Source organism: Hemitrygon akajei, chromosome 11 (genome assembly GCF_048418815.1).
Source record: "Hemitrygon akajei chromosome 11, sHemAka1.3, whole genome shotgun sequence".
NCBI classification, from domain to species: Eukaryota; Metazoa; Chordata; class Chondrichthyes; order Myliobatiformes; family Dasyatidae; genus Hemitrygon; species Hemitrygon akajei.
In genome coordinates this window covers 151,278,559-151,302,822 of record NC_133134.1, presented here as the reverse complement: position 1 = coordinate 151,302,822, position 24,264 = coordinate 151,278,559, and the positions used below count along the sequence as shown (strand labels likewise).

At 41.5% G+C, this 24,264-nt stretch overlaps 1 protein-coding gene across 9 annotated transcripts in view; it reads left to right on the top strand.

Moving 5' to 3' along the window:
- The window catches only part of slco4a1 (solute carrier organic anion transporter family, member 4A1), a 229,844-nt gene that overhangs the window by 97,405 nt on the left and 108,175 nt on the right, over positions 1-24,264 (top strand). For 5 of the 9 annotated variants that reach the window (XM_073061927.1, XM_073061925.1, XM_073061926.1 and 2 more), the window contains one exon: positions 7,605-7,675. The exons of 1 other annotated variant lie outside the window; for it this stretch is intronic. The gene's annotated coding sequence lies outside the window, so the exon portion shown is untranslated. Of the gene's footprint in view, positions 1-3,809; positions 3,901-7,604; positions 7,676-11,722; positions 11,781-24,264 lie in introns of those variants that run through there. 3 more of the 9 variants (XM_073061933.1, XM_073061930.1, XM_073061929.1) reach the window with 3 other exon arrangements.

Here is a 24,264-nt window from a genome sequence, read left to right as displayed (position 1 = left end):
GAAATCAAGACTGCTGTGGAATACTCGCTTGCTTCTCTGGTCAGGTGCAACTTGCATAACATTCAGAATACTCAATGTCCAGGACAAAGCAATCCATTTGATTGATGTTCCTTCCACTGACCTAAATGTTCGATTTCTACTCCACCCTTCCTCAGTGGGTACCATGTGTACTTCAAGAAAATGTATCACAATTCTGACAGCACTTGCCAAACCTGTGATTTCAACCACTAAGAAGCCTGTAAATTTCATGTATGGAAACACATTTCTGTATGCTGAAGGGATTGTGCAAGCATTAGTAATGATCTTTCAGGAATCATTATATTCTCGGATGGTTTGGGAGGACTGAAAAATTGCAAATGTCACTCCACTCATTAAGAAACGAGGGAGGTAAAAGACAGGAACTTATAGGCCAGTTAGCCAAACTTCAGTGGTTGGTACGATGTTGGAGTCCATTATGGGTGAGGTTTCAGAGTACTTGTAAACGCATGATAAAATGCGCCAAGAAAGCATGGTTTCCTTAAGGGAAAATCTTGCCTGACAAATATGTTGGAATTCCTTAGGGAAATAACAAGCAGGATAGACAAAGGAGAGTCAGTGGATGTTGTTTACTTGAATTCTTATAAGGTCTTTTACAAAGTGCTGTACATGAGACTGCTGAGCAAGATAAAAAACCCTTAGTATTACATGAAAGACTGTGAGAATGTGCAAAGAAGTGGCAGATGGAATATAATGCAGGGAAGTGTATGGCCATGCACTTTGATAGAAGAACTAAAAGTGTAGACAGTTTTCTAAATGGGGAAAATGTCAAAAATCAGAGGTGCAAAGGGACTTGGAAGGTTAACTTGCAGGTTGAGTCAGTGTAACAAAGACGAATGCAATGTTAGTGTTCATTTTGAGAGTTCTAGAAAATGAGAGCAATGATGTAATACTGAAGTTTTATAAAGCTTTGGTCAGACCATACTTAACCTGTACTTGTGAAGAATTCGGGCCTCTTATCCAACAAAAGGTGTGCTGACATTGGAAAGTGTCCAGAGGAGGTTCACAAGAATGATTCCAGGAATGAAAGGGTTAACATATGTGGAGTATTTGAATTGACTTTATTACTTGCATCCTTCATATACATGAGTAAAAATCTTTATGTTATGTCTCCATCTAAATCTGTAATGTGCAATTTATAGTGATTTATAATAAATATTATATACAACAGGATAGTCAATATAACATAGAAATAAGGTTGTGTAAGCATGAGTTAATCAGTCTGATGACCTGGTGGAAGAAGCTGTCCTGGAGCCTGTTGTTCCTGGATTTTATGCCGTGGTACCGTTTCCCGGATGGTAGCAGCTGGAGCAGTTTATGGTCGGGGTGACTCAAGTCCCCAATGATCCTTCAGGCCCCTTTTACACACCTGTCCTTGTAAATGTCCTGAATTATGGGAAGTTCACAACTACAGATGTGCTGGGCTGTCCGCACCACTCTCTGGAGAGTCCTTGCAATTGAGGGAAGTACAGTTCCCATACCAGGCAGTGATCCAGCCAGTGGAAGAGACTCGATGGGCCGAATAGCCTAATTCTGCTCCTACATCTTATGATCTTTATACTCTAGGAGTAGCTTCACCAGAGGTTGGAGTTAAACAATAAACGCTGCTCTTAGAGTTCCTGTAAAAGTAATAAACTGAAGGAAATAAGCCGTAACTGCATCTTACAAAAAATTGGAACAATGTAGAACAGTAGACTAGTGGTGAGCATGACAGTGACAGCGACCCAAGTTCAATTCCACTGCTATCTGTAAGGAGGTTCTATGTTCTCCCCAATAGCTCATGTGTTGCCTCAAGGGTGCTCTGGTCACATGGGTGTAATTGGGCGGTGTGGGCTCTTTGGGCCAGGAAGTCCTTTTACCATGCTCTACCTCTTTTTTAAAAAAAAATCTAAAGGCTAACGGTGAAGAAGATTAGAAGTAGAGAGGGGCAGGACATACAATAACAGCAATAACATTTTTAAAGGAACTGACGTCGACCATGAAGCTTGGGCAGACCTGAAAGCACAGGTATGATAGTTGAATATGATTTGCTGTGTACTGAGATATAGACAGAAAATTACTAGATGACTTCTAGTTTATGGAAGATTACATTACTAAGACTGAGTGGTCCAGTCTATAGGTTATAAAGGTGTGTCTGAACATTTCAGGAATGAATTTGGGTGATTTTACAGGTGAAAATAGTGACAGTCTAAGTAGGGCTTAAGTATGTAGCCTAAAGCTTATCGCAACAGAAATGTGACATATATTTTGAAGTTAATATATGAGTTAATTTTGTTGATAGCCAATAGAGTGGAGGGTCAGTAGTCGCAAGCGGAATTCATGCCGGGAGCTGAAGGTCATAAACACGCGGTTCTGCAAATGCTGAAAATCTTGAGCAACGCTCTCCAAATGCTGGAGGAAATCAGCAAGTCAGGCAGCATCTATGAATCTGTTCCATATTTGCTGGCTGCCTTGCCGAGTTTCTCCAGCATCGTGTGTGCGTGTGTTGCTCAGGAGCTGAAGAAATGGTTTCGATCTTCTCAAAATATTTTGCCCCAACCATTCTTCAGAGTCAGCTGAGCTCTCTGGCAATGTGCAGAGTGGGGGTTTGGGGGAAGGTATTGAGAGAGAACTTGGATATTCCTGCTTTTGTTTGAGATTACTGAGGGGTGGTAAACAGGAAGACTTCACTGAGAGATCCATGGGAGGTAACAGAAGTTTTGTTATGGGACCAAGAAGGGAAAGCATTGTTGTGATTTTCTGTCTGTAAATGAAACCCGTGGGGAGAACAGTCTGTCCCAGGGTGGGGATAATCAAAAGACTTAGCAGAAAGGTGACCATATCAAGTGCGGTGGACAAAATGTATCAACATTGTCATGGATACATAACTATAGTTGGTATTGTGGATGAGAGCCATTTTCAAACTTGCATGAGATTAGTAAACTGCAGTTTTCACAAGGATGCTGGTAAGATTGAAAGGAAGGATGGGTGGTTGTTCCCGGGGTGGAGATGCAGCTTTTTGACAAGCCGATGCTAACGGATTTGAAAAGGGGTGGGCTGCGAGAGGGTTGTTAACAATAACTATTAACACATGAATGAAAGGGCTGGAACAGAAAAATAGAGAGAGATGCGGGACAAGGTGAGGTTCAGTGGTCAGAGGTTTTCAGCCAACCATCTAGTCAATAAGAAGGAAGCAACAGAGGTGGCTGATTGAATGAAGTTGCTCATTGTCGCAAAGCCCTTGACCTCCTCGGCTTTGTTACTGCTAGGGTTGATTGCAGAAATGTGAGTATGAGGTTAAAGAAAAAGATTTATAGCAGAGGCAAAAATCCTAGTGGCTGTCTCTTCATTCAAGACTGATCTTGGCATCAGTTTTGAATGAGGCAATCTTAGGACCTCATTCTCCAGACAGATCTATCCACATCAGTAGTACATCTCTGTGCATTGTTAGCAATGTTGATTGCCACTGATAAACAATTACATAAAATCTATGATTAGTGAGCACTTCTGATTCCTGAATCTTTGATGTGTCTGTTCGGGAAGTTTGCTATTGTAGTCTACTGTATTCAGTCGGAAGGGAGGTAGCTATTTGTTTTAAGCATTGAATATTATCCCAATTCAAAGTCGCTATTCTGTAAACAATTGGAAAGGAAAATCGATTTGATGTCCAAATTAAACTGTTGTTGAAGAGGTTTGGAGTGCATGGATTCCAAATAACCCTGTAATGATTAGCCAATCCTTGGCACTGTTGAAGGAAGGAAAACTCTCAAGTGCTTGAATGTCAGTACTTCCTAGGCTCGTCTATTTAAAGCCCTGAAAGTGGGAACCTGAACTGAGTGCCTTGAAAGTCTCTGCAAGTCTACGGCTACTAGCCCTACTGATTCAGTGAGTAGTGCCACCAACTTTTTTATGTGCTTCTTAAAAATAAAACTACTTCCACTTCCATTAATGTCTGAGATTATAACTTGTGCCTGTGCTTTGTATGCATTCAATTATGTAGATCGTGATTTTAGGCAAGCCATTAACTCTAATATCAAAAAGTTGCTATCATTTAAAGATGAGAGTGTGAGGATTGCCACTGAAAAGATTATATGATGTTTGGTTTTATCCGGGCACTTGTGTATCTTGTGGAATCCTTTGCTGAATCTTGGAAGGTGGGTGTGATTTTGGTTTAGGGTAGTTTAACAGAATGCAAAATGTTGTTTCCTCCTAGATTTAAATGAGCAATTTGTTTAGCATGATAGAAAACGAGAAGTACGTCTCACAAACAAGTTTACGATATGCATCTGGTATAGAAACCAGGATGTGCAGGGATCTGATGAAAAGTCACAGATGTGAAAGATTAATTCTGTTTTTTTTTTAACCTTTTAAGTTGTGGAATTTTTATTTTATTTTACTATTTCAGAGCTCCAACATCTACAATTCTTTGCTTTTCATTGATAAAGCATCGTTGTGTTCCTTGCTGTTTTCCCCAGGAAGCTCTTTGCTTTTGTCCCTCACCACTATAGCAGGCAATGCGATTTGCGGCATATACCCAAAGCATGCCACCAGTATACGTGATTGAAAGTCTTGAGATAATTAAATTCTCGATTTTGCTAAGGAAAATATTAACGATTAGCTTTATATGTGACATGTACATCAAAGCATAAAGTGAAATATGTCATTTGCGTCAGCACAGTGCAGATGCATGCTTGAGGGCAGACGGCGAATGTTGTCACGTTTCCAGCAACTTAATGAAAAATGTTTACTTTGCATAAATCTGGTGGTCGCCTAGAAACCGGCATTTTAGTTAGTTCGTGTGATTCTGCTACCAACTACAAAGAGTATGAGCACTTCTGTGGTACCTGCTCACTTGCAAGGTTTTTTATTGGCTCAGCAAATCATCAGTGGAATGAGTTGAGAAGTGAAGACCAGGTAAAGTCAGCCAGCAGCTCTCAAAGGGGGCATTGTTAAAGCTGGAGTGGGTACTGGGTTTGGGAGTAGTTGAATCAAGGTGTCAGTGTTGGTCTGGAATGGGCATGTTCACTTGGAGAATGAGACAACGAAAAGAAAAGAATCCTTAATCACAGGTGAGGTTGGATAAACTGGGTGATGTGTAGAGGCAGACACTGAGGTTGGTGATACAGCTGAGACTGGGTTAGGAATTTGTATTGGTGGAAAGTGGGGAGAAGTAACAAGTTGGAAGTTGAGATAGGGTGTAAAGCGTAGAGCCCTGAGGGAGACTCGAGTCAAAGAAGATTAATTTATCTGATTTGAGCTTGCAGGGTCAACCTCAATGTGTGAGGTTGTGTAATGTGTAAACTCAATGTTAAGCTTAACTAAAGCATTCTTCATAATTGCTTTAGAAGTTCACTTTTGTACACACGCAGTATAGCTGAAAATTATAATGCTGACATCTAAATGTGGTTAATGCTTACTGGAATTTGTGTATCTGTACACCGGGACGAAGAATTAATTTTGTTGAATTGTGACCACATAGCTCTTGATTTTAATGTGCTTTAATTTCCTTTGAAACTGGATGATGTAATACACCATGTTTTCTCCTTTATACAATAGTTGTCTATCCCTGTTACCTCATCTCTGAGAATCATGCCACTCCCTGACTAAATCCCACTCTTTGCAACACCTGCATTACATTCATTCACTTGTTCTGGGACCCAGTCTTGACCAAGCTTATCCTCATTTTCTTTACCTTCCCATCCACATTTCCCTCGGCCTAAGTGAAGTGCCTTGGGATATTTTTCCACCTTCAAGGTGGTGCAATGCTGAAATATCATTGCTATTTTGTTGCCTCCTCCTCTGCTGGATTCCAAAATCCCGGAGTCCCTCACTAATGCATCTTCTGTTTGTCAGTAGTTTGTTCCTAATTATATGTGTTTTGCACTTCAGATATTCTAATGTAATATGTTATAAAATGTTTTTCTAGTTTTGAGGATTGTGGCAAATGCCTAGACTGTAATTAACATAGTTGCATATTCTGTGGCAGACATAATAATGTAAATTAATGAGTCCAATCAGTTAAGGAGGAGGCGCTCTGAAATCTTCCAGGGAGACTGAACTACAGCCAGTTGACCAGTGTTACATTCAGTCAGGTTTGGAGTTTGTTTGTTCTGAAACTTGTGCTCCTGCTCCATCTGACCTTTCACCAGATTTCTGGAACCACTGAACTTCTTATTACTTTCACCTGTTAAATGTGGCTTTGAGACACCACCCTGCTGCCCCTTTCGTCCGATCTAACATTTTGTAACCGGAGATTTTGGGGATTAGGAAATAATAACGGAAAAATAAATGTTTGAAGTCAGAGACTGAATTAGAAGGGAGAGAAAAGGGGATAAGGAAAAACTGAGAATTTAGAACATTTGAAAGTGCTCCATTTTGGCAGTAATATATAGGCCATTCAACATGACGTAGATCAAATCAGCACAAACAATTTTAAAGGAATACATCTGCTATTTTTAACTTAATAAATGTTAGTGATATTTTTCAATAGGTTATTTTCTGATAGTTGTTATAATGATTTTCTCCTTTTCTCCTTGGAGCGACGGAGGGTAATAGGTGACCAGATAGAGGAGTATAAGATGATGAGAGGCATTGATCGTGTAGATAGTCAGAGGCTTTTTCCCAGGGCTGAAATGACTTGCACGAGACGGCACAGGTTTGAGGTGCTGGGGAGTAGGTACAGAGGAGATGGCAGGGGTAAGTTTTTTACTCAGAGTGGTGAGTGCATGGAATGGGCTGCCAGCAACGGTGGTGGAGGTGGATACGATAGGGTCTTTTAAGAGACTCCGGGATAGGTACATGGAGCTTAGAAAAATAGAGGAATATGGGTAACCCTAGGTAATTTCTAAGGTAGGGACATGTACGGCACAACTTTGTGGGCTGAAGGGCCTGTATTGTGCTGTAGGATTTCTATGTTTCTAATGATTGCAAAGGCAGTGGGTTTTTTTTGTTTGCTTTCAGCATGAAATCCAAGCCCTCTGTGTGTAAAACTTCAACTCAGAGTAGTTATTCTCAATCGCACTGAATGGCCTTTCTTCCTTTCCTCCTTTTCCATTGGAATGCTCTCCTCATTTACTGAAGACATTTTCCTGAATACCGGCAATAACAGCCCCTAGATTCTGACAACAAAATTGTTGTGTGAGTTCATGAGGAGCGTCAGGATGAACCCAAACCTGCTCACGGGGCCAGTTATCCACACCGATCTTTGAACAGCTGGTCAGAAACTTAGGGGAGGTACATTTTTATTCTTTTCAATCTACTTCAGTCTTCTGCTGTTTCACCAGAACAGCTTTTCCACTCATGATCTTTAATTTTTTTTAAAGTTGTGTTGCACTGGCTGATGAGACATATCATAATGTAATGAAAGCTCCTGTTTTTGCACAGTGCTTTTTAAGACTGGTCATTCTGTACCTTTTTGCACTCTCTGATATCCTTCGAATTTATAATATTGGAAGCGTGAAAGACAATTTTACACAGTGATGTCATCATATTGGCATTTTTGGGACTAGAAATGTATTCTGTGATGTTTCATGAAAGAAAATAGTAATCATAAAACTAGAGGTAAATGCTCTTTTGTTACTGTGTTACAGACCCTGGATCAACTTTTGATTGAATTATTTGAAAGGCCTTTGGATTTCTTCCATTTCCAAAGTGGATGCAGGTCAGTTCTTTGTTTATATAACTTTCACATTGGCTTATCACACTATTGCATCTCAGATCTGTTCTGATTGGCAGTAATAGTGAGATACTTTGAGCCAAATCAAATTAAAAGTGAATTTTTTTCTCCTGAGCCAAGCTTTTGAAATGCTGTTGCTCTACAACGTGAGACATATTAAAGTAAATGTGAAACAACATTTGAAATCCTCAGAAATTTCAATGTTCAACAATTAACTGTTGTAAATTTTTAGCATGGGTAGTGTTTGTGGGACTTTATCTGGATGGGTGTGTTAGTGGTTGCGTTGCTACTTCCAGATTAAGGAGCCTGCAAGAGCCCCAGGCTGCCAGAACCAAGTTAACTTGGTCAGCTTTTGTTTCTGATTACATACAAAAAAGCCTGTCAGTCCTAACTTCAACCCAGCATTCCACTCAACGGTTCAAATGCTGATGCTGTAATTATCAGTAGAGTGCAAAAAATAACAAAATATTAAAAGGTTTAAACTGGAGTCAAGATCTCATTGCAGAGCTGACATCAGAGATTGAATTAATTCATCACATATGTGGAAGAGTTTCAACAACGCTATATTGGGTCTATTCTAGAGATGCTGTACAATGGCCCTCCAAGAGGACCACAACCTTGTCGTAGGGTTTGGAGGCTTGCATGCCTAAATGACCCGGAGAGCTATGTTGGCTGCAATCAGGGCCTTGTTCTTTGGCTCTTAGTAGGGTCACCCATGCCAAACAGGTCAACAGGTAAGGCCAGACTAAGAGTGGTCCACTGGTCCTCAGATTTGGAGCTTCAGCTCAGGGCTAACAATCCTGACTGGTCAAAAAAATGGTTACAAAGCAAGCAATGAAGATTACTTCTTTATCTATGTGCAGCTGTATGGATAGACAGAGATGGAGGACCTTCATTGCTCCCCTAAATGGCAATGGCACAATGGGCATCTGCCTTGACTAATGGCCTATGGTAGGGGTTGAATATCATTATCTGTAGAGTTTAATTTTTTGGGTGTGACAAAACTGGGAATTGGTTCTTTCAATAAAACTTTAAAATGGAGCTTTCTCCACCACAATCACAGGCATTTTATTTTGAATGGTGTTGCACAAGGCTAATACTTTTAACAATACTTGCCTGTGCCTATTAGTCTCGATCTTATATTCACATCATGATAACATACAAGACATGTTTCTAACCAATGGGTCTACAACACTCAATGGTTTAATGGTTGCATTTCATATCTGAGAATATATACAATATACAACCTGAAATTCTTACGCTCTGCAGACATCCACAAAACAGAAAACCCCCAAAAAAAGGATGACAGAAAAAATGTAAGAACCCCAAAGCCCCCTTCCCCGTCCCACACACAAGCAGCAGCCAAAGCATCAACCCCCCCCCCTTACTTACTTCAGCAAAGAGCATCAACCTCACGACTCACCGTGCAAGCACAGTAAAGCCTACAATATGATCACGATCAAGAGTCCATCAGAAACTGGCGCCCATCCCAACACCTCGCCATCTCAAAGGGCCCTCTCTCTTACTAACGAGAGAAAGAGGGATATCGCTGCTGCCACACTGAGAGGGAGACCAATAGCTGTTTCAATATTACAGTCTGCAGTGTTGCTTTAATTCGACTTCCCCTGACTCGAGATCAGCAACAAACTCTCTCTCACCGTTCCCAGTTTGTGAAGACTATTGTGTCATTACCTCAACATTCTGTATAATCTTTCTCATTGCAATACTGCACCACATCCAATAAGCTTCCCAACAAAATGATATTAATCTACAGGACTAATGGGAAGGCTTTCAATGACTAGTGCCTACACTTTTTTTTAATCACTAATTTTTATTGCACCACCAACAAATTACATTCAATATAACCAGTTGCTGATTACATTTTGACTGTTTAACCCAGCCACCCCCAACCCTCAACCCCACCCCTCTCCCCTCCACCAACCAACTGAATAGTAATGCATACACAGACAGAACATTCCTATTTTAACAGAAGATCTTTTAAGTTAGATATCAAATTTGTCCACATTAAGATTGTGTTTGGTCGTGCATCATTCACTCTTGCTGATGATAATTCCAGGTAAAAAATGTCCAAAAAACTCCGAAGCCAGTGAGTACTTGAAATATCATGAGGAGGTTTCCAACGCTGGACTACAATCTTCTTAGTTGCAGTCAGGCCTGCCAGCCAGATTTTGCGTGTTTTTTCCATAAGGGAAAGGTGGGAATCATCATTTAGAAGATGTACAGCGGGGTCCATTGGTAATTGTACCTACGTTAGTTCTGTAAGAGTACTGATAACCTTCCCCCACAAACCAAAAACCTCTGGATATTCCCAAACAACATGTATAAAAGAGCCAATGGTTTCGTGGGGGCAAAATGAGCAATATGGGTCAGGAACCAGACCCATTTGATGTCTAATTCTCAGTGTTATATATGCTCTATGACAGAATTTCAAGTGTATATACCGATGATTTGGGTTTTTCGAAGCACCAGCAGCATTATCCCAAATCGCATATTAGTACCTACACTTGAACTAAAATTAACCCAGTCTCAGTACAGAAGCTACAATATGCGGATTGTGTTTGTCTAGTTCAGCGGCCAGACTCAAACCATTAGCAATAAAAGGATAGGCCTTGTACTCAGCATCTGCAGTGATCCCTTCCCACCTGGATGCTTCTGAGTTGCACACACAGATTTCTGGAGGAACTAAGCAGTTCAGGCAGCATTTATGGAGAGAAATAAAGAGTCAAAGTTTTAGGCTGAGACCCTTCATCAGGACATTGCTGAGACTTGATCTGCTATAGCAGGCGCCCCAATGTACCGGAGAGATGCCAACACTGCACAAAATCCTCCAAATTCACTGGATGAATAAGCGAACTGATGTCGCATTTCTAGCACAGAAACCCGAATACTTCACAGCTGGCTTTGGGCATTCCACATTGTTCACAGGGCTGGCACGAGGCTTTTCAGATTATATGTTCTGATCCAGGGTCTGACACTGGAAGAAACCACCTGAGGAGAGTCTCAAAGCCTCCCTGAAAGATGCAACAGTTCCGCTGCCCACCAGGAATTTTTGGCCCAAAGTGGAGAAACCCAAAGTAAATAGTGGAAGGAATGCACCACCTCACAAGATGGTCCCTCTACCACGTCTTGGCCCATCTGTGGAAGATCTGTAGTTACCACATTGACCTCATCAGTCAGCCCAGAACACAAAAAATTAGAGAATGTTCTCGGGCCAATATGACATCTCCCAAGGGACCATCTAAGAAATGTTTTCATATACAAATTTCCTCTAAATACAATAAATCTTAGGTTTCTCCAAATCTGATGATTCATTTGGCTGCAGAAGCTCAGACTGAACCTGCAAAATCAAGGCAAAATACTATTTCTAAATGACAGTAATGTGTATTTATGTGTTTGCACAATGCAGAAATCAATCTACCCACACTAGCCAAAGGTAGACTGAAATGGTTTCACTTCCCTACTTTAGGTCTGTAAATCTGTAGATTATGGCCCTTCAAATGTTCAAGCTGCTACTTTTTAAGTTTGTATCTATAACATTTCCTGTGCTGTGTACAGCCTCATTACTGATAAACTGAATTTTATCGCAGAGGCCCCACAATTAGGATCAACCGGATACTCTATGTATGACTGTAGGTCAGCCATCTGGATCTGAAAAAGTACTGGTACAGGGAAAAGATGCTAAAGTAATACCTGATTACCATTTCCCTGACTACAATCGTAAAGACCCCCAACATTGTCAAGTGGATTTGAGATCTCTCTCTGCCACTGCAACATTCTGATATTGCTCACAAAATGTATATCTCTGAGCCAAAATCGATTTAGATCGCATTTTAAATATACAATGTGCATAAAAATAAAATGAATGATGACTTGATCCATTCATTTGACATTATGCTCCCAGTATAATTATAACCTGAGTTAAATGTAACACTGCACCCTTCATACTGTGATAATTGTATGATTTATATTAATGAAGCACTGTACTAGATGTTGAATTTTTGTATTATCCAGAATCAACTGACTGAAGATTACTCTGTGCATTTGTCTGAAATCCCCTGATCTTGTATTGGTATGTGATCAGAAGTTGCTGATGTTCTTACTGAGCAGCAATTAAAATACAATCTGATCATAGTACATTTGTCTTCTAATGTGCATTATGAGTACATTCAAGGATGCATTCAACACAGCGATGTAATAGATTTAACATAGGTGAGGAGTATAGATTGGGTAAATGTAAGCCGGCTTTTTCCACTGAGGGTTGGGTGGGACTACAATCGGAGGTCATGGGTAAAGGGTGAAATGCGAAAAGTTTAAGGGGAACATGAATTGACTTTATTTCTTACATCCTTCACATACATGAGAAGTAAAAATTTTTCTGTTATGTCTCTGTCTAATCACAGTAATTTATAAAAATTTATAATAAATAGAACAGCCAGTGTAACATGGAAATGCACTCAAATCAGCATGAATTAATCAGTCTGATGACCTGGTGGAAGAAGCTGTCCTGGCTTCTGGATTTTATGCTGCTGTACCATTTCACAGATGGTAGCAGCTGGAATATATTGTGGTACGGGCCCTCTTTACACGCCTGTCCTTGTAAACATCCTGAATCATGGGAAGTTCACAGCTACAGATGCACTGGGCTGTCTGCACCACTCTCCGCAGAATCCTGCGATTGAGGGAAGTACAGTTCCCATACCAGGCAGTGATGCGGCCAGTGAGGACGCTCTCAATTGTGCCCCTGTAGAAAGTTGTTAGGATTTGGGGGCTTCTTACCAAACTTCCCCAACTATCTGAGGTGAAAGAGGCGTTGTTGTTCCAGCTGGTGTGTACTGAGCACGTGAGGTCCTCGGTGATGGTGGATGCTGAGGAACTTAAAGCTGTTTACCCTCTCAACCCCAGATCCACTGATGTCAATAGGGGTTAGTCCATCTCCATTCCTCCAGTAATCCACAAACAGTTCCTTTGTTTTTGTGACATTGAGGGAGAGGTTGTTTTCTTGACACCACTGTGTCAGAGAGATGACTTCTTCCCTGTAGGCCTCCTCATTATTGTTTGAGATTAGGCCAATCAATGCCGTGTTGTTGGCCAATTTAATTAGCAGATTAGAGCTGTAGGTCATGGGCATACCGGGAGTAAAGGAGGGGACTTAGTATACAGCCCTGAGGGACTCCTGTGTGGAGAGTCGGAGGGATGGAAGTGAGGGAACCCACTCTTACCACCTGCCAGCCGTCTGACAGGAAGTCAGAGGATCGTGAGAGTGTGGAATGAGCAGCCAGTGCAAGTGGTGCATGTGAGCTCGATTTCAATGTTTAAGAGAAGTCTTGATAGGTACATGGATAAGTACGGTCCTGGTGCAGCTTGATTGGAGTAGGCAGTTTAAATGGTTCAGCGTACACTAGATGGTCCCCAGGCCTTGGTTCTGTGCTATACTTTTCTATGACTCTAGGTGATTAACAGGAGCATTTCCTGAACTCTCAACGTACATTGCTGACTCATCAGTAACTGGAATTTTTCTTGCATTCTGCACATTCACAACAGGCTGAATTCAATTGGTTAAAGATTTCTAAACATATGGACACACTTACATCTGCATCCAAAGCCTAATAAATTTTAGAAGATTGCACAAAGCATAATATTGGTTCATTTGTACTGTATGTTTCAGAACTAGTGATGTTAGAGAATGGATTTCATCTTCTCTGTGTTTCTGGCTAATAATTTAATAGGTGATACCGAATAAATGCATAGGCATATTTAAATTCATCAGATCTGAAGTAGATTTTAGTGTTATACCTAAACATAATGATCGCGTAACTAGATCACATATTAACATTACCATAGCATTACTCAGATTAATCTCTCAGAATGATATGAGTTTTGTAAGGGTAATCTGAATTCTTTTGTGTGATCAGCCACTCTAGAGTTATAATTATAATAGTTTGTCAAGCTTGTTTCCAAGCTCGTATTCCACACCTCATGTAAGGTTTGCTTAATAATACATTCATTTTATTCTGAATGCCCTTCACTGGTTCCAGCTTAAGAAAATAAACACGATAAAAAGACTGTTTATTAAACATCGCAAACCATACACTAATGCTGAAAATCGAGAAAGCTATTGGTGATATAAACAAAAACTACTGGAAACACTCATCAAGTCAGGCAACATTTGAGGAAAGAGAAAATCTGTTTCAGGGATACAATAGAAAGCGTGCAGAGGAGATTTACAAAGCTGTTGCCTGGATTCGAGAGCATGCCTTATGAGAATAGGTTGAGTGAACTTCACCTTTTCTCTTTAGAGGATGAGAGGTGACTTGATAGAGGTATATAAGATGATGAGAGGCATTGATCGTGTGGATAGTCAGAGGCTTCATCCCAGGGCTAAAATGGCTAACATGAAAGGGCATAGTTTTATGGTGCTTGGAAGTAGGTTTAGAGATGTCAGGAGTAAGTTTTTCACACAGAGAATGGTGGGTGCATGGAATACACTGCCGGCGACAGTGGTGGAAGTGGATACGATAGGGTCTTTCAAGAGACTTTTGGATAGGTACAGGGAGCTGAGAAAAATAGAGGGCTATGTGGTAGGGAAATTCTAGTCAGTTTCTCATGTAAGTTACATGGTCAACACAACATTGTGGGCCGAAGGATCTGAATGGTGTTGTGGATTTCTATGTTCAAAAAATTTTCATCTGTACTGCTTTTATTTCAGATTTCTGGAGTTACAGTTTTTAGTGATTTTTATAGATCGATCAATCAATAGTTCCATTTAGTATCAGAGAATGTAAACAGTATACAACCTGAGATTCTTACTCTTCGCAGACATCCATGAAACGGAAGAAAATGCCAACGACGAATGACAGATAAATGAGAAAACCCCGAAACCCTCCTTCCCCCCCACACACAAACAGCAGCAAAACATAACCCCTCCCAAATTGTTCCAGCCAGAAACAACATGTGCCCACCGCCTACCAAGCAAGCAAAAGCAAGCTCCCAAAGAGAGACCCTGGTCTGTAATCCAACAAAAACCATTGTTCGCCCGACAGTTTAACATGCAGGAGTCTGTCTCTCTGTCTCAGGACAGAGTGGTGCTGCCTCTTCCACAGCAAGCGGGTGGACCAACGAACAGCTCACTGTTATGATGTTACAATCTGCAGAGTTGCTTTTTATTTTTGAGTTTCTCCGACTTGAGAATTGGTCTATTACTAAATTCGATTCTTCTACCAATTTAAGTTAAACACTCACCAACCACACAGGTGAACCTCCTTGTTGGGAAATTGGTCTCAGTCTCTTAAATCCCAATGGTTGGTGAGCTCCAGATACAGATAACAATATGTACTTGCAATAAATGAAATGTGACTCAAAAAACCAGCAGAGGATGATCTAGGCATAGAGCAATAGCCGTGGCTAAAATATGAATTTACTGTATTGTATACCAATGAAGAAGAAGCTCCCAGAACCTTAGAAAGAGCTAATAAGAGAAAATGGGATGAAAATGGTGGGCACTAGAAAGGTTGGGTATGTTTGAAGAAAACCTGTCACCAGGTACGAATGAGACACATCCAAGCTTAACAACACGGGTGAGGGCAGGAGCTGCTGAAATACAAGAGTTTCCATAACCTTTCATTCTGCACCATGCACATAGCATTGGAACATTGCAGATACAACAATTCATGGCTCTTTAAGACAAACAATGTGAGAAGTATAGAACTCCAACTTGGTAATAATTTAGTAATGGTTTTTCAAGATTCTTCCTAGATTCTGGCATGGTTCCAGAGGACTGGAAAATTACAAAGGTCATACCACTCTTCAAAAATGGGGGAAGGCAGAAGAAAGGCAATAATTATACACCAATTAGCATGTCCGCAGTGGTTGAGAAGATGTTGTAGTCGATTGTTAAGGTTTTGGGATGCTTCGAGGCACATGATAAAATGGGCCAAAGTCTTCCTGGTTTCCTTAAGGAGCAATCTTGCCTGACAGATCTGTTAGAATTCTTTGAGGAAATAACAAGCAGAATAGACAGAGAATTGGTGGATGTTGCGTGCATGGATTTTCAGAAGACTTTTGACAAAGTGCTGCACATGAGATGCTTAGCAAGATAAGAGCCCGTTGTATTACAGGAAAAATAGTAACATGGTTAGAGGATTAGATGATTGGCAAGAGTGGGAATAAAGTGGGCCTTTTCTGGTTAGCTGTGAGTGACAAGCAGTGTTCCACAGGGGTCTATGTTGAGACTGATTCTTTTTACATTATATGCCAGTAATTTAGATGTCAGAATTGATTGTTTTTGTGGCCAAGTTTGTGGATGAAACAGAGAAAGGTGGAGGGCAGACAGTGCTGAGGCAGGGAGGCTGCAGAAGGAATTAGATAGAGTATAATAATAGGGAAAGGAGATAGAATACAGTGTCGGGAATGTGTGGTCATACATTTTGGTAAAAAGAACAGAAGAGTAGACTATTTTCCAAACGAGCAGAAAATTCAAACATCAGGGTACAAAGGAACTTGGGAGACCTAGTGCAGGAATCCCTAAAGGTTAACTTGTAGGTTGAATCATTGGTGAGGAAGGCAAATGTGATGTTAGCATCTACTTCAAGAGGACTAGAATATAAAGCCAAGGATGTAATGTTGTGGCTTTATAAAGGTGAGGCCTCACCTGGAGCAGTTTTGGGCCCATTATCTAAGAAAATATATTCTGGCATTGGAGAATGTCCAGCCAAGTTTCACAAGCATGATTCCAGGAGTGAAAGGGTTAATGCATAAGGAGTATTTGATGATGCTGTGCTTATACTCACTGGAGTTTAGAGTAAGGGGAATCTCATTCAAACTTATCAGATATTGAAAGGCCTAGTTAGGGTAGATGTGGAGAGGATGTTTTCTATAGTGGGGGAGTCTGGGACCAGAGGGCGCAGCCTCAGAATAGAGCAACCTCCATTTAGAACAGAGATGGGGAGAAATTTCTTTAGCCTGTAGGTAGTAAATCTGTGAATTTGTTGTCACAGATAGCTATGGAGGCTGAATCATTGAGTATCTTTAAGGCAGACGTTGATAGGTTCTTGATTGGTCAGGGTGTGAAAGATTACTAGGAGAAGGTAGTAGAATGGTGTAGAGAAAGAAAATGGATCAACCATGATGAAATGGCGGAGAAGACTTGATAGGCTGATTGGCCTAATTCTGCTTCTATCTCTTATGGTCTTGCAGTTTTAACATACTTGGCGAGCTATGATAATTATACCTTCCAGAGCAACTAGTTACACAATGAATTATGATCATCTGCACCCAACCCATTTCATGCTGAGTGATCAACCTGAGAAATGGCAAGACAATGTCAGAAAACTACAGCTCAGTTACTTTAATCACTGGCATGGGGAAGCTTTCAGAAACAATTTGAAAAAAAAAACTATTCGGGAAGCTGTTACTGTTCGGGGTGTTCCAGAATTCCTGTTCAATTCCAGCGCCATATATATGATGTTTGTACATTCTTCCCATGAACTGCGTGGGTTTCCTCCGGATTTTCCAGTTTCCCCCCATAGTCGAAAGAAATTGCAGTTAGTAAGCTAATTGGTCAGTGTAAATTGTGTTAGTGATGCACCATCAATAACTCTCGGAGACGTGAGTCGAGATAGGCTTTTATTAGCTGGAAGAGAGCAGTCAGCAGCAAGAGACCATCACACAACATCCTGGAGACTGAGGGGGGAGCAGAGCCTCCAATCGCCTTTATACAGGGGTCTGCGGGAGGAGCCACAGGAGCAGTCGGGGGGGGGGGGGGGGGGGGGCGTGTCCAGACAGGTATATGTAGTTCACCACAGCTAGTATCAAATGGGTGGTTTGGCCAGAATGGCCTGATCCATGCTGCATCTCTAAGTGCATAAATAAGCTTACCATTTGAATTGATAAAGCAGAGCTCGCATGAGTTGTGAAAAGCAAATTGTGTTTGACTGATCTGATTTAATTTTTAGAGGTAACTAAAGGTTGATGAGTGTCTTGCAGTAGAGGTTGCCTGTGGATTTTCAGAAAATGTTTGCTGAAGTTCTACATAAGAAGCTGGTCAACACACTTGTGGCCTGTGGTCAGCATCAGCAGCAGAAATGGGAAATCGATGCAAGAACCAAAATCAACGGAGTGGGAAATGGTTATTTATCATACTGGGGTATAGTGGATGGTGGTGTTCCCCTGATGCCAGTGCTGGAACTTTTTTTTAATGTACATTAAATGGATGGGCATGAGGGTACAGATTAAAATTTCCAGGTTTGTGGATGAAACAAAACTTGGGAGTGTGTAAATCATTGAAAATAACAATAGACTGCAAGACATAAGATGGCAGAAAGAGCAGACAAGTAAAATATTCAAATTAATACTGTATAAGGTGTAAAGTGGCAGAGAAAATAACAAATTAACAGATTGACTAAAATATATGCCAAATGGCACATGGTATGCTTAAATTTAAAGTGAATTCAAAGGAGATTTGTGCAACTGTTAACACAGGGAGTGGTGGGTGCTCGAAATGCAATACTGGGGTGGTAGTGGAGATAAACACTTTTAAAAGACCACTTTTAAGTGACCAAGGGTCACAGGTGAGTGGAGGAATTTGGACCAGTGCAAGCAAAAGGGCTGCATAATTGGACAATATTAGCTGAATTAACTCTGCACAACATTCTGGTTCAAAGGGCCTGTTCTTGTACCATACTGTGAATTGTTATAATGTAAGAGTGCATGAAAATGGGTGCAATATATTGGCGTAGATGAGGAAGTAGCCAGTTAACAGAAAACAGTGCAAGGCAATTTTAGATTGGCAGTCAGTAGCTGCAAAGGTGAGGCAGGGAACTGTTCTGTGACCTCAACGTTTTAATCTTACAGCTGTGATTTATAATTCAGTTCCTTTCAGGATGGTAGAAACCATTGATAAGTCCCTTTAAAAGGGAACTGGATAAACACTTGAGAAAATAACTTGCAGGGAGCAGTGTTGCTTTGATCCTGAAGTTTATTCAAGTACCTTAGTGCCTTCAATGTTGGAGGCAAAAATCTCTGTTGACCTCCGGCACTGAAAATTTAAACAGACCCACACTTACTACCTTTTCTAATGTCAGACGCCAATCAGTCTGGCCATTTGCTTCTTCTGGTGGTGGTTTTTTTCTAACCTTTTCTTCCATGTGCAGAACTTGGTATAACTCCCAACATGGAGGCATCTGCAAACTTGAATATAAAATTTTCTGTTCTTGAATTGCTAATGTTCATGCTGAAAAGGTTTGGAGTGCATGGCACTGATCTCTGAGGATACCTTTCCTCAAAAATAAATTGTTGTCCTAATTTCTCAACTCATTGCAGACGTGCTCACAGCAGATAACTAGGCCTTGGTTGGTGTAAAAAAAGGTAGAAAGGTCCTGGTCCAGGGCCTCTGTTGAAGTCTTCAGAACTGTGTTTTGCTACTCCATCAGGTATTATATTCTAAATCACACGTTTTTCTGTCTAGTATCTTAGAACCATTAATGAATCCTAAAATAACAAGGAAGCCTGATTTTGAACCCACTCCTCTGACTCCAGTGTCAACACTATATACTCTTTAGTATTTTACATAGAACATAGAATAGTACAGCACAGTACAGGCCCTTCGGCCCACAATGTTGTGCCGACTCTTAAACCCTGCCTCCCTTATATACCCCCCGCCTTAAATTCCTCCTTATACCTGTCTAGTAGTCTCTTAAATTTCACTAGTGTATCTGCCTCCACCACTGACTCAGTCAGTGCATTACACACACCAACCTCTCCTCTCATATTCCCCTTGAACCTCCCACCCCTTACCTTAAAGCCATGTTTTCTTGTACTGAGCAGTAGTGCCCTGAGGAAGAGGCTCTGGCTGTCCACTCTATCTATTCCTCTTAATATCTTGTATACCTCTATCATGTCTCCTCTCATCCTCCTTCTCTCCAAAGAGTAAAGCCCTAGCTCCCTTAATCTCTGATCATAATCCATACTCTCTAAACGAGGCAGCATCATGGTAAATCTCCTCTGTACACTTTCCGATGCTTCCCCATCCTTCCTATAGTGAGGTGACCAGAACTGGACACAGTACTGCAAGTGTGGCCGAACCAGAGTTTTATAGAGCTGCATCATTACCTCGTGACTCTTAAACTCTATCCCTCGACTTATGAAAGCTAACACCCCATAAGCTTTCTTAACTACCCTATGAGGCAACTTTCAGGGATCTGTGGACATGTACCCCCAGAACCCTCTGCTCCTCCACACTACCAAGTATCCTGTCATTTTAGAAAATAGAATTCTGTAGCACACTGCAGGCCCTTCAGCCCACAATGTTGTGCTGATCAGGTAACCTACTCTTGAAACTGCCTAGGATTTCCCTAGTGCATAGCTCTGTTTTTCTAGGCTCCATATACCTATCTAAGGAACTCTTAAAAGACCCTATTGTAACCGCTTCCACTACCTCTGCCGGCAGTACATTCCACACACCCGTCACTCTGTGTGTGAAAAACTTACCCCTGACATGCTCTTAGTACCTATTTCCAAGCACCTTAAATCTATGCTCCTCATGTTAGCCATTTCAGCCCTAGGGAAAAAGCCTCTGACTATCCACATGATCAATGACCCTCATCATCTTATACACCTCAATCAGGTCTCCTCTCATTCTCCATCGGTCCAAGAAGAAAAGGCCAAGTTCACTCAACCTATCCTCATAAGGTATGCCCCCCAGCCCAGGCAACATCCTTGTAAATCTCCTCTGCACTCTCTGTATAGTATCCACATCCTTCCTGTAATGACGTGACCAGAACTGAACACAGTACTCCAAGTGGGGTCTGACCAAGGTCTTGTATAGCTGTAACTCAATCTCTGTTTTTATTCTAGACCTTCAGAATCTGCAGTCGATGTTTTGATTTGTCCTCTTCATTAAGAATTCACAATAGGACAATGAAAAGCTGGAGTCCGTAGTCCAATCCAGTCACTCACTTTAAGACCAGTGAGCTCAAAAGATTCAATGATTTGTAGTAGAGTCAGCTCAATTCTGACTTCTGATAAATGTACTTATGTTTAACACGTAACTTGCCCTTTTGTCTTGTGAGCTAAAGGTCTTGTGTAAAATTTAAGAGGGCATTTCAGGGTCATGCACACAGCTGTGAGTTTGTCATCACGTGCACGGTTGATTGGGTAAGAATGACAGACAGACCCTCTTCTCCAAAGAGATTGCAAAAATGTGGTATTTTCATAGCCAATCATACTGATATTTTTAATTACATTTTTAAAAATCACTGCTGCTGTCTGGGTATTCAAATTCATGTCCCAAGATCAGTAGTCAATGCTTCTGAAGCTAATCCAATGCCCTCTATGCTATGGGATTTGATAGTCTCCCACCTGACTTGACCCATCTCCTTCCAGCTCTTTATCTTGCACCTTATTCCTCCCTGCAGGATTCCTCCTTGCATTGACAACTACAAGCCTAACATTCTTTCCATTTTTTGAGGGAGCAGGTTGTCACTCTCCCGCTATTGGAAACATCCTCTGCACAACTGTTTTCTTTAACAATAGGTGCCCTAACTGGATGAACTTTTCCAGCAAATCTGTCTTCGTTTAATGCAATAAGGTTTCTTGGTGTAATGCTCTGTCTATTTTCCTTCTTATCAGACAGCTTAGACCTGATTTATTTTCTGTTGTAAAGTCTGGAAGCATGACAAGGCAGAAAATTATAAGAAATAGGTGCAGAATTAGACTACTTGGTCCTTCGAGTCAGCTCCACCATTCAATCACGGTTGATCTATTTTCCCCTTCAACCCCATTCTCCTGCATTCTACTCAAAACCTTTGATGCACTGACTAACCTCCACTTTAAATATACCCAATGACTTAGCCTCCACAGCCGTATGTGGCAATAAATTCTACAGATTCACTGCCCTCTGGCTAAAGAAATTCTTCCTCATTTCTGTTCTAAAGAGACATCATTCTAATTCTGAAGGTCTGCCCTCTGGTCCTAAACTCTCCACGATTGGAAATATCCTCTGCACAGCCACGTTATCTAGGCTTTCATTAATTGGTAGATGCCATTGAAATTTCTCCCCCCCCCCCCCCCACCATTCTTCTAAACTTCAGTGACTACAGGCTCAGAGACATCAAACACTCATCATTTATTAACCCTTTCATCCCTGGGATCATTCTCATTGATGTCCTCTGGACCCGCTCCAATGTCAGTAGATCCTTTAGTCATGGAGAAGTACAGCACAGAAACAGCCCTTTGGCCCATCTAGTCCATGACGAAACCACTTAAGCTGCCTACTACCATCAACCTACACTGGGACCTTGGCCCTCCACCATGCATGCACCAATTCAAACTTCTTCTTAAACGTTGAAATCAAGCTTGCATGCACCACCTCCGCTGGCAGCTCATTCCACACTCTTGTTACCCTCTGGGTGAAGAAGTTTCCCCTCAAACTTTTCACCTTTCACCCCTGACCTCTGGTTGTAGTCCCACCTAACCTCAGTGGAAAAAGCCCGCTTACATTTACCCTATCTATACCCCTCATAATTTTGCATACCTCTTAGCTATAGGTCAAAAACTGCTCACAGTGCTTCCAGTGTGATCATCCAACACCTTATAAATTTCAGCGTTACATCCATGCTTTTATATTCTTGCCCTTCAGTTATGTTGCTTTTGGGTTTTTCTGTTCAATGTGCATGGATGAAAGGGATATAGAGAGCTATGGTTCAGGTGCAGGTAGATGGGACTGGGCAGAAAGTCAGGCTGGCATGGCTCAGATGGGCCAAAGGGTCTGTTTCTGTGCTGACAGCATATACTGCCATTTCTGTATACATCCACAGTCAGATGTATTAGCACTGTAGACATCAATAATATCTTTGATTTTGGAGAGAAAAAGCAACCTTTGTGGAGAATTGTTGGAATTGGCACAACCTCACTAAGTAAAATATCTTCTTTTGAAAGCCTTTGCTCAGCCACAAACCCCATGTCTCCGAGCTCAGCAGCCTCACTACTGACCCTAGCCAGCCCAATCCAGCTCGCACAGGCAGTCTCTCCCACTGAGTGAGGCCGGCAAAGGACGGGGTTTCACAATGGGTTCCAGCACAGCAGTGCTCAGCCCAGGGAGGTATTTAATACGGGGATGTACCAAAAGATTAAAGATGAAGATTAGCTTTACTTACGACATGTACATTGAAGCATAAAAGCGTACGATGAAATGCAGTACAGTTTGAGGGTGTGCGAGTGGCACCGTGCTTCCAGCACCAATGTAGTGTGCTGTCTGCGGCAATGAACAGATCGTAACCCGTAACCCTATGTCTTTGGAATATGGGGGGAAACAGGAGCACCCAAGGGAAACCCAAGCAGTACAGTCTCCGTACGGACAGCAGCAGGAATTTAACCTGGTCATTAGTCCTGTGATACATTACAACACCATGCCACCCCGAGCCATTGAATCGCACAGCACAGAAACAGGGCCTTGAAACCACTGAGCCCACGTCCACTATCGCACACCCATATTTACACTAACCCTGCCTCAAGACATTTTGTTCTCCCCCCATTCCCACGAGCACACCCGCCACAAAGTACAACCACTCGTCTCCACAGAAGGAGCAATCTAGAGTGGTCAGTTGAGCTGCTGACCTAGATGGATGCAGGAAAAAAAAGCAATGAATCCCGGGAACCTGCCCCTCTCCCTTGGTCACAGAGAGAACGCACAAAAAAAGTGGCACTGGAGTTCAGGATTGAACCTGGACCGCTGGATCTGAGAGGCAACAGCTCTGCTGACTGTACCACTGTGTTGCTGTCCCCTGAAAGTGTTAGGACTGGAGGAGCAAGAGCAACAATTTTATCCAGGAGACTGGGAAGATTCTGAACTGACTTTCCAATAAAGTAATGCAATTGCTCACCTCTGCAAAAGCCAGCAGGCTCTTAGATTGATCCTAAGAGCAGAGCATGAGTCACCCAGCACTAGAACATGTGCTGGAATGAATTTGTAACCCATAAGCTGTACGTGACTCATTGACATGACTGAATGGTATCAAGTTGGTTATTAGATTGCAGCAAGGAACTATATGACGTTGACACCCTAAAATAATTAAGGTGTCAAGATACAATTGCCCATTATAAATGGTTTTGGCAGCATTGTAAAGGGATACTCTGCTCACGATACTTGGGCCAACCGTCAGCATGACTTGTTCCTTTTCTGCACCCTTTTCCAGAAAAGTATGGTTTTCAAATTTGTTACAGATTCTGTTACTAGATTCTGCTCTGTTGGACCTAATCTAAGTAAAATGAACTAAAGCATCCACAAGATTTTATTTAGAGATGCTGCTCAAGTACTCACATCTGACTAACTAGCCTGTACATCTTTGGAAACCCACGTGGTCACAGGGAGAACTTAGAGTCAACAGCGGGAATTGAACTTGGGTCACTGTAAAAGTGCCAGGCAACCATGCCACCCTTTATTTCTCTTGATAGTTTGTGCTGTTCCTTTCATATATAGTGGTGAATTCAAATATGTCTCTACAGATTCATGTCAGGAAAAGAGATTTGAGTAGATACTAGAAACCCAGAGCAGTATGTTA